We start from the raw sequence: 10,990 nt of genomic DNA, 5'->3' as shown, positions 1-10,990 counted from the left end.
TTGTGCACCAAAAGTGATAGAACATCAAAAGTCGTGGGACCGAAAGTGAAATTAATTCTCTTACAATTAGTCTCTCATTCCTTATTAATGCATGCATACATACATACATAGGTGAAATAAATTGTCGCTATATGAGTTGTTAGTTTTTTTTTTCTTGGGATTGACAAAGAAGACCCGGATTGATCAGCAAGATGTCTTAATGACTTAGTTTTGTGGTTATGGTTCAATAACTTTTTTTTTTATCTATTACAATTAAATCTATATTTAAGTAGTTAACCAATGCAATCATCAAAGTTTATATTTTAAATTGTAGAATTTTTATTTATATTTGATCGACTTACTGTATGAAAATTTTCTGATTAGAAATAAGTGCAACACAACATCAAATTCAATAAAAATCTACTAACTAATAATAAATAATTTGAACGACGACTTTTAATCCAAGTAGAGGTGGTCGACCAGTGAGCTAATCATAATCGTAACAGCAAGTAATTGCTAATTAAAAATATCGAATTTCATACAACCACAGTTTATATATTTCATATAAGAGCAAATCTTATTTTTGGTACACAATTATTGTATCATTATCAAATTTAATCATGTTTTTTTTAAAAAAAAATTTTTATCACATTATATCATTGCTTATTTTTAGTTTGCACAATTATTCCTTTATTTAAATCTTTGTCATTTAACCTTTTACAAAAGAGCTAATATTTAATTTAATCATTCAATCATTTTGCCTCAATATGTAATTTCTGTTCATCGTTAGCAAACTCTGTAAATTGACTGATAAAATTATATGTTAACCATCTTTATTCAATTGTAGAATGATAGAAATTTAAATGGATGACTAATTTTGATAAGTAAATGAAACATAAAGATATAATGTGACAAAATTAAAAGAGTAAGATTAAAATTAGAATTTTCTCTTTTTGCATAAATGTAAATTTCTTATGTTTTTTGTTAAAAGAAAGGCATTAACTAAAAAAATTGTAAAAAGAGCATCTCCACGGCTCCACCAATGGATTTTAGAGGGCTTGTTTAAGACTTTATGACTTAGAGATGAGAGAAAAAAAATTACTTATACAAATATTAATTTTTTTGTGAGACCCATTGAAAGGGAAAAAGAAAACTTTGTCACTACAAACACACCTGTCGCGCCTAGCAGCATGCACCCAGTGGACACGTAAAAGCAACAAAACTCTTTTTCTTTTTTTTTTTCTTTTTTTTTTTCCTCTTCTCTCTCTTCACTCCTTTTTATATGTGGCTCTGAAAAATTAATCATCCCAAAATTATACTCTTAGAGATGCTCTAACGAAAACGAATTAGAATTACAAATTAATATTCGGTAGACCATAACAAATGAGCTAGTAAACCTTTGGCAATCTCAATTAGGGAGGATTACAAGAGCTAGACCTATGTCTGTACTAATAAGGAAGGTATGTACTAATAAGAATGAGAGAGTAATTATATTGTAGGGGGATCGGAGAGAGAGCATGTGCTATGTGTTGCGTTAATCCCTATCTATTTGCAAAAAGAATAATAATTTACATTTTGTGAAATAAAATATGGCTATATGCATAACGAGCCATACCTCTTATGCCTTTTTATTATCCAATCGTTATATTGTGTTGCGAACGATGTCGTTTCACTATGGTGGAGTAACGGTGCCGTTAGTGGCACCGTTTAACTCCATCAATCAATTTTATTTTATTTTTTAAACTTCAATCTGCCATAAGCCAAAACAGAGTATCAGTAACCGGTGTGGATATATAGTTCATTAATTCAGGATATATAGTTCACTAATTCTGGATATATAGTTCACTAATTTTGGATACATAGTTCATTAATTCTGGATATATAGTTCACTAATTTTGAATTTATAATTCATTAATTCTGAATATATAGTTCATTCTGTTGGTCCCGATAGAATGTAGCCAGAGTCTAGAGGGGGGGGGGGGGGGGGTGAATAGACTCTTTTCGTGAAATGCCCTAAAAGTCACCTTTCGGTGTTTTGGCGCAGCGGAAAAGTCAAATTCGTTTACTTGCTTTGCACGAGTTTACGATATGAGGAAAACTTTCGGTAAAAGAGATAATGAGGATGATATGAATGCAGAAAGAAAATGCGTAAGTAAAGAGATAGAGGAGACAAGAGATTTTATAGTGGTTCGGCTAACTTTGCCTACTCCACTCTTCTTCCACAACTGATGGAAGGATTGCACTATCACTTTTTAGTACAAGTACACAAAGACCTCCTTGATCACTAAGCCGGACAGCCTTCGTAGGTTTTCAACTTCTCGAGTTTACTCCGCCTCTATCAACTTCTTCTTCAGAGTTGAGGTTGGTAGAAAATGATTTCTTGATTTCTCCAACGTGATGAAGTCTTGACAGTGAGAGATGATTGCTTCGAACAAATGGCAAGACTTCTTTAAGGTGTAAGAAAATGATAAATAACTTTCTTCAAGTAACTTAACACCTTAACACTGGTTCACAAAAGCTTTTAGAGATTTGAGAGCGTTTAAGAGCTTTTGCAAGAGAATGAGTCGAGTGAAAAGAACCAGCACCTTCTTAGTTGATGAAGGTGGGTTTATATAGATGATGAAAATTCATCCGTTGGAGGGAGATGAGATTTTCGAACCTTTTAACCAGTGGGCAAGGACCGGGGAGCCTCATGCATTAAATGCTCCATTAATGAGGTTGTACCATGTAGCCGTTGAAGGTATGGAAAGCATTAGGGTTTTGTCCTTTAGCTCCAGAAGATGGTACACCTTCATTTAATGCTCCTTGATTAGTGTGTCCCATAAGATGAGGTCCTTATTGTCCTAGGATGTTGTCAAATCAGACAGACAAAACATTCTTCTCGTTGTTGAAGAGAAGTAATGCTTGGTAAGAATCGTCTTTAACAAAACTGTCCTTTCGTGATAGTTGACAACTCCTGCTTGACTTTCGTTGTTGTTCATCATGCATTGTGTCTTCATTCGTCTTGGAGACCCTATCACTAGTCATAACTCATTTTCGTGTGTTTGTCTAGCTTAACACGAATTACACGGGAGTTATGGCAACTCTCGTCTAGGACGAAAGCAACGATAAAAAAAGATAATAGTTAGGGGTCTACTTTTCTACAATACATTGGTATCATCAAAATCCTAATAAAAGGTTCCTAACACATTCATTCTGAATACACAGACGCAGTGAACTGCCATAAGCCAAAACAGAGTACCAGTAACCGGTGTGGATATATAGTTCACTAATTCTGGATATATAGTTCATTAATTCTAGATATATAGTTCAAATTATGCACAGCATGACGCCGTTAATGGCAATCGAAAATGATTTTTTTATAAAAGTTGGACGGTGTTATTTTTAATCAAAACGACGTCGTATTTGCAACCGTGTGCACCATGTAGGACGACATAATTGGCCCTTTTTATCTCTCTCCACCATTTAATTCCCATCCTTCTTTTTTACATCTTTATATTTGCCCATATTATATTTTTTAATATTTGAAAAGCTCTTTTAACCATGAAACCACACAAATACTAATAAAAAGAAAATATGGAATCAAATTTATTTCACATAGGGGGTGTTTGGTAAATAACTGTTAGCTGATTGGGTTAGTAGGTATGATAGCATTTGTTGATCGTAGAAAAGTGTTTGGTAAATTAGCTGATAGTTGATTACATGCAAAATGACTTTCACAAAAAACTTATTGAAAAAGCTACTTTGAACAGTTTTTTTGAATTTTAGCATTTTTGAACAATATGTTATTAGATAAAAAGCTAATTAATCTAACACTCATATTGATTTTTTAACCAAGTCAACAACTAAGAATGGTCAAATAAGTCAAAAGTGACTGATACGCTAATTATGTTACCAAATAGGGTCATAATGTAAATTTTTTTTTTTTTTTCTAATTGTAAAAAAGTGTGTGCTATGTATGTATTTAATTCACATGCATGAAAAAGACGTATGTATGTATTAAATAGAAATCGGAGAGCAATGATAGGAAGAGAAAATGTGTGTTTTAATTTGTTTCAAAATCATTCTTTCAAAAGGTTGAATCCCAACCTTAAGGGGTTTTATTTCAAAATCATTCTTAGTCTAGTAGTTGTCAACAACTATTTCTTTATTTTATGTTTATGGTTATAGTTTGATAAAGTTGAAAATTTTGGGTTAAAAAAAATAATCATTATCATTATTTGGAAGCTAAGTTATATTATGTAGAAATTTAATGATGCAAAGAGGAAATCTAAGTTGATTGTATACAAAATAATGTGCTTTTAGTATTTAAAATATGTCCTATCCATGAATACAAGATACATTTTTAATATACTAAAAATACATTACTTGTGTACTAAATATATATTATTTCTCTCCCAATCGCCCAATTTTCCTATCAATTTTGTTTAAATATTGTGTGGGTTATAAATGACACTAAAGTTTCATTTAGCATTGGTCACATAATTATTTATGAGAGCATCTCCAAGGAGACACTAAAACGCTATTTTTGAAAATTAAAAACCAAAAAAAAAAAGCTTTTGCCAATATGGTAAAAAATTTGTCCATGGTGAATAGTATTGCGCCAAATATGGTGCAATATTGCTTATCCATACCATTTTTTAAAATTTATTTATTTCTATTTTGCCCTTTTTCGTTAATCTTTTTGTATCTTTTATTTTGATTTATGTATTTATATATTTTTTAAATACACCTTTCAAATAAAAATATTTTTTAAAATACTAATACATAAATTTTATATTATTAAACATAAATTATATGTTTGAAAGATCTTACAAAAACAATTAAAACATGGCTAATATTGAATATAAATTAATTTAAAACTAAACAAAATAAAACATAATTTTAACAGAATTAAAATGATTACATCCAAAATTAAATTGTACTAAATATTATTATTTACATCACAAATTATATTTTATATTAGACTAATTTAATTTGAATTAATAAACTTTTAAATTTTGAGAAACCATATTATTTTGTGTAGAATAACATTTTGTGTAATGGGTTTGAAATGAATAAAATTGTGTAAAAATATTCCTTTTGATATGACATTTGGGGGAGATTTTTGGTGTTTTCATATGGTGTAAATTGGGTTGGAGATGGTATGAGGGCATTCACACTTTTCAATTAAACTATTTTTCATTGTTTTCAAACAATTGCGTTGATCGAATATGGACGAAAAAAATCTTCCCTTTCAAACAGAAACTCTAATGATTTATTCACTCGTTAAATATAGACTGTAATAGACTAAAAAGCTTATTTAACCACAGCCATAAAACTAAGTAATTAATATTGGATATTAATGAACAAAACTCAACATAAATTAGCATTCAAAAAAAACTCAACATAAATTAAATGAAAGAAATAGCTAGAATTGTTGACTGCTACTAGAATATAAATTAAGGGTGTGTCCGATTCGCACATGTGAATCAAAATCGGAATGAAAATCAAATACTTGATAATAGTAGTAAATTTTGGTAAAAATAGTTTACATGTGATAAGTTATATATCCCGGGTTCGTGCCATAGCTTACAGTCGGGTCAGGATCTCGCGATTCGAGTCTTGGTCGGCTAGTCGGGGTCAAAGGTGACGGATCAAACCTGAGATGGGTCAAACCCGCCACCTTAGGCCTATAAATGCGATTCGAGTCTTGGTCGGCTAGTCGGGGTCAAAGGTGACGAATCAAACTTGAGATGGGTCAAACCCGCCACCTTAGGCCTATAAATGGGCCTAAAGCCCTTTGTGGCAGGAGGGGGCCATTTTGGCCATCTCTCGGCCCTCTCTCTCTATAGCCATTATCATCATCCTTCTCTCTACATTTACATGCAAGCACAACATTAATGAAAGGGGGATGTTGGAGCTATTTTCTGGTGTTCTTCTTTCTTGTTTATACATTCATATACATATATATACATCTTTTAGTACGTACAACCGACATCCGGGTGAATTAGTACTATCAAATGGCGCCGTCCGTGGGAACCGTGGCAAAAAGCAACGTTCCTGCCATCAAAATGCTGGAGGGGTTTGAACCCAGATGCTGAAGCTGCTGGGTCGGTAAGCCAACCACTCTCCCGCTCTGTTTCTTGTTCCATTTTTTGTGTCTGTGGCAGAACATGCATCACTTTCCAGTGGATTTATTTACTCCATGTTCATATATTTTTCCGTGCGTACCGGAGTATCGTCACCGAACATCACCAGTTCTTTTATGAGGGCGGTGATGCAGCAGAAAAGAGGAATGCATGCAAGCCGATTGGTTGTTGATGGCGGTGAAACATGCAAAGCAAAGAAAACCAAAGTTCAGATGTTGCATGCAATCAATCCCATTTATGGGTTATGCGGGCTCAAAGCAAGGCTACAGGCGACCGGAGATAGAGGTTCTCCGCAATCTGACGTCGCGCTTCTCTCGCCGCTTCAAAGATGGTATGCGTACTGTCCCCAGTCCTTAGTCATTCATTTTCTTGGGTGTTTTGTCCTGTATTTCATGAAGAAACCCAAGTCGAAGAAGGGTGTAGAGGTGTAGTAATAGCAGAGTAATAAGTGGCAGAATAAAAGAAGAATAACAACTTAACAATGCATGCAAGTTAATTGGTGGGAGATGACGGTGGAATTTAAAAGAAGAGAAATTAAAAAGTTAGTTAATGCATGCAATATTATTGGTTGTATGTGGCGGTGGCGCTGGAAATCGAGTGAGTGGAAAGACATGAGAAAGCTCAGCTGTGTTTAAGCTGCCCGAGCAACGCGGCGTTCTAATCAGTAGAGGGTGTTGGGTGCATGCGATGGCGATGGAGAGGGCAAAGTTGATCAACCTTTGTCGGAATATGGATTACATTGATGAACGAGAAGCAGAGATGGAGCGAAGAAGAATGATGATGAGATGATATGATTCATTAAGAGAGATGGATACACTGGTTATAAGGGAAAAAGAATAGAAAATAAAAAAGAAGAGGATATTACATTTTTATCCTCCAACACCCCCCCGTAAGTTGGAGCATGTAGATTCTACATGCCCAATTTAAACACAAAAGGTAGTGAGGACTGCAAACATAGGCTACTCATTGAGTTCACCAAGGATGGTGGACCTTCGTATGTCATCAACATGAAGCATCATTCTTCATCATGAACTCAGCTCCATGTCTTAGCAAGACTTTGAGGCACTCTTCTTGTTTGTACCTTGACAGCTCCAGCATTGCCACAAAGAATGGCATGATGTAACAGAGTCCTTCCATCAACAACTCCAGCAAACAAGTACTTGCCCGAAGGAAAGCCACCCTTAATCAAATCAATGGTCTTAGTGAATGCTTCCAACTGGTGAGATTCAAGATCCATCACAAGGTTGGGCTCATCATACTGGATCCAAGAAGCACCAGCACCCTTCAGCTTCTTTCTTTCTTCTAGGATCCTCTTCTCTTCCTCCAGAGCAGCTTGCTGCTCTTCCTTGTTAAATTCATGGTACAACACCTTAATTGTAACAGTTCCTCTATCCTTCTTGTTTATCACCCTAAGCATATCCAGTTTTGGCAGCAATCTCAATTCAATTTCTTTTTCTGTCTCTGCTTCCAGCTCAATCAGAGGTAACTTAGCAATGCCCATACGTTCATCTTTCCCAACATTATCTTTATCAAAGACCTCAATGATAAGCGATTGCGTCTCCTTGTCTTCCGCAATCAATTCGAATATCTCATTCCAAACAGGATTTAGGTTGTTATCAATTGTCTTTGTTTTAACTTTGAACAGTGGACGGATGAATACAACCACATATGGATCAGATTTTCCAATCATTTCCTGGTTCTTTAAGTCACTAGCCTTGATTATTGTTACTGTGAGCTTCCCCTAAGGCTTAAGCTCCAAATCACTTGTATCTACAGGAATGCCACCAATTGGAACAACAATCCTGTGAGGCCATTGTAGCATATCCGTGACAATTGATTCCACAGTATCATCAATCATATCAGATAGTCCAGGAATAGCTGTTAGACTTCCACCAACGGCCTTCAACACATAATCAATTCTCGGCTTTGGCTCAGCAAGTAAAGCAACAACAACAGCAGATATGCATGGAATTTCCTCAGATTTGAGACTCTCCACTGCAAACGAGACCCCCTTCTTCGCAGCCACTTCATGATCGAGTAGATACACTTGCCTTCTCTCTCTACTTCTTAGCATCCGGCAACTCTCTCCATCCCTTCTTCCAACTCTAATGAAATTTCATCAGAAATGTTGTGTTCTTCAGGGTATGATGAGTCTTCCGGAGCATAGGTTGACCTGCAGAATTTTTCACACATCGACGAACTATAATCGGAGAAATCCAAATCGGAACTCTCCTGGAGAATATCCGACTGAAGCTCAAGGTATGCCGACGAGTTGTCATCGAAAACCTCATTGTTTATAGACAACTTCAGCTCGATCGCACTTTCAAAAACTGCAGAACTCGACTCCACACACGAACAACTATCTCTCTGAACGAATTTCCGATCGAGATACGCAACCGCTTTGGCTAGACCGGAGAACTGCTCCGTCAGATTGAGAATCGAAGAACTGCTCCGTCTTCTTCAGATTGAGAATCGGAGAACTGCTCCGTCTTCTTCAAATTGAGAATCTCATTCGGCAGATCAATTCCTTCCTTCCGCTGTGGAACGACTGTGGAGATCGCCGGGGAGATTCGAGTCTCCTTATCTTGTGGATTCCTCTGCGGAATCGTTGGTGATCGGCTACTCTGCGTAGCAATCGGACTGATTCGCGAAGCGCGAATTATGGATTTATTGCTACTCTGCGTAGCGAAGTTCCTTTGCGGATTGATCGGAGAAGATCGCCAAAACAATCGAGCATCAGGAGTCGTCGAATGCCTTCTTCGATTGGACTCTCCGATGCCGGCGGCGGCGGCGTAGATGAACCACCGTGGTGGCTCTGATACCATGTCGGAATATGGATTACATTGATGAACGAGAAGCAGAGATGGAGCGAAGAAGAAAGATGATGAGATGATATGATTCATTAAGAGAGATGGATACACTGGTTATAAGGGAAAAAGAATAGAAAATAAAAAGGAAGAGGATATTACATTTTTATCCTCCAACAACCTTTCCCGAGCAGATGACGGGGGGAGTGCGGTCCACAGCAAACAAGTGTATTGAGAATGCTCGGTTCCGGTTGATCTGAAGCGGCGGTCAATGAGCATGGAAAAAGCAAAAAATTAAAGCAAAGATAAAGTGGAAGATGGACGGCTGGCAGATGCATGCATACATTGGAAACTGGAATAAAAAGATTTTTAGAGCTTATAAATTTTCTAATTTAATTTTAGAAGTGTAGATTGTATAGGAGCCCACAAATTAAAGTGGGCTGTAGTATATTAGGCTTGTAAGTTGTATAGGACAAACTACAAATTGTATTAAGTTATGGGCCAATACCTAGAAAAGTTGTAATAATTAGAATATAATTGTGCTAAGTCCGGTTAGGTTGGTATTTCCACCACCGGCACTTAAAGTCCGGTCAGGTTGGCCCCGCTACCACTGGTACCGACATCAAGCCCTACTACTACTACGTAGGCAATTTTGGGTCTCCAGACTAGTTGGACGAGGCTCCGACTGTACGACCGCAATGTCGTTAAACTTTTTACCGGCACCGACCGATGAGGACAATAGCCCGACGACCGCAATGTCGTTAAACTTTTTTTCGGTTAAAGCTGGTAAGGGCAATAGCCTGATAGCGAGACCACGCCCTGAGTTTGCCTGACCGCTAATTCCACTGCCACACGTCCTTATACTTAAGTGCGTCCAACAGTGGGGGGCTGGACAGGGTAGGGCGGCGGTCGATTGAGGAGCGGTCGGGTCAAATCGTTTGCTCGGGTAACATACTGATATGTGGGTCGCCTGAGGCCATGCGCCCGGTCGGCTTACTGGTATGTGGGTCGCCTGAGGCTATGCGCCGGTCAGCCTGGAGCGGCCGGTTCAACTCGTCTGCCCGGATAAGGCATACTGGCGTGGGGGTCGGCTGGAGGCCATGAGCCCGGTCGTCCAACGCGCTTTTCCACCTCGAGCAGGTCGGCACTGTCACCTCCGACGAGAAGGGAAAGTGAGTCGCGCGCCTTGTTAGATCGAGTAGGTTGGCACTGCCGCCTCCGGTGTCCTGGATAAGGCATGCTAGCGTGGGGGTCGCGCTGGAGGGCATGAGCACGGCCGTCCAATGCGCTTTTCCACCTCGAGCAGGTCGGCACTGTCACCTCCGACGAGAAGGGAAAGTGAGCCACGCGCCTTGTTAGACCGAGTTGGTTGGCACTGCCGCCTCCGGTGTTTCTAAAGACCAGTTAGGTTGGCCTCGCCACCACTGGCACTCTATGATCGGTTAGGTCGGCATTGCCACCACCGGGGCTATGAGTCCGGTTATACCGGTTGATACCGCTTTTTTTGCGATGCCGCTTCTCAGCGATGTACATATCGCCTCTTGGTGATGCCGCTTCTTAGCGACGTGTATTCCGCTTCTTAGCGATGCCGCGTTTTAGCGATGATGTTTCCGCTTGTAGGCGATGTGTCTACCGCTTCTCAGCGATGTATTTACCACTTCTTAGTGATGCCGCTCCTTAGCGATGTGTATTCCGCTTCTTAGCGATACTGCTTTTCAGCGATGTGTTCCGTTTCTTAGCGATGCCGCTTTTCAGCAATGTTTATCCCGCTTCTTAGCGATGCCGCTTTTTTCAGCAATGTATATACCGCGCGATGTATTTATCCCGCTTCTTAGCGATGCCGCTTTTCAGTGATGTATATACCGCCTTTTGGGCGATGCCGCGGGATGTATTTATCCCGCTTCTTAGCGATGCCGCTTTTTCAGCGATGTATATACCGCCTTTTGGGCGATGCCGCGCGATGTATTTATCTCGCTTCTTAGCGATGCCGCTTTTCAGCGATGTGTTTACCGCCTTTTGGCGATGCCGCTTTTAGCGATGTGTTTACCGTCTTTGTGCGATGTTTTACCGCTT

The 10,990-nt window shown here is 38.4% G+C and overlaps 1 pseudogene; it reads right to left on the bottom strand.

The window, feature by feature from the left end:
• Nucleotides 1-7,137: 7,137 nt before the first annotated feature.
• LOC109191998 lies at nucleotides 7,138-8,935 on the bottom strand (annotated as a pseudogene).
• Nucleotides 8,936-10,990: the final 2,055 nt, after the last annotated feature.

Source organism: Ipomoea nil, unplaced genomic scaffold (genome assembly GCF_001879475.1).
Source record: "Ipomoea nil cultivar Tokyo-kokei standard unplaced genomic scaffold, Asagao_1.1 scaffold1735, whole genome shotgun sequence".
NCBI lineage: Eukaryota > Viridiplantae > Streptophyta > Magnoliopsida > Solanales > Convolvulaceae > Ipomoea > Ipomoea nil.
This window is presented reverse-complemented; position numbering and strand designations above follow the sequence as displayed.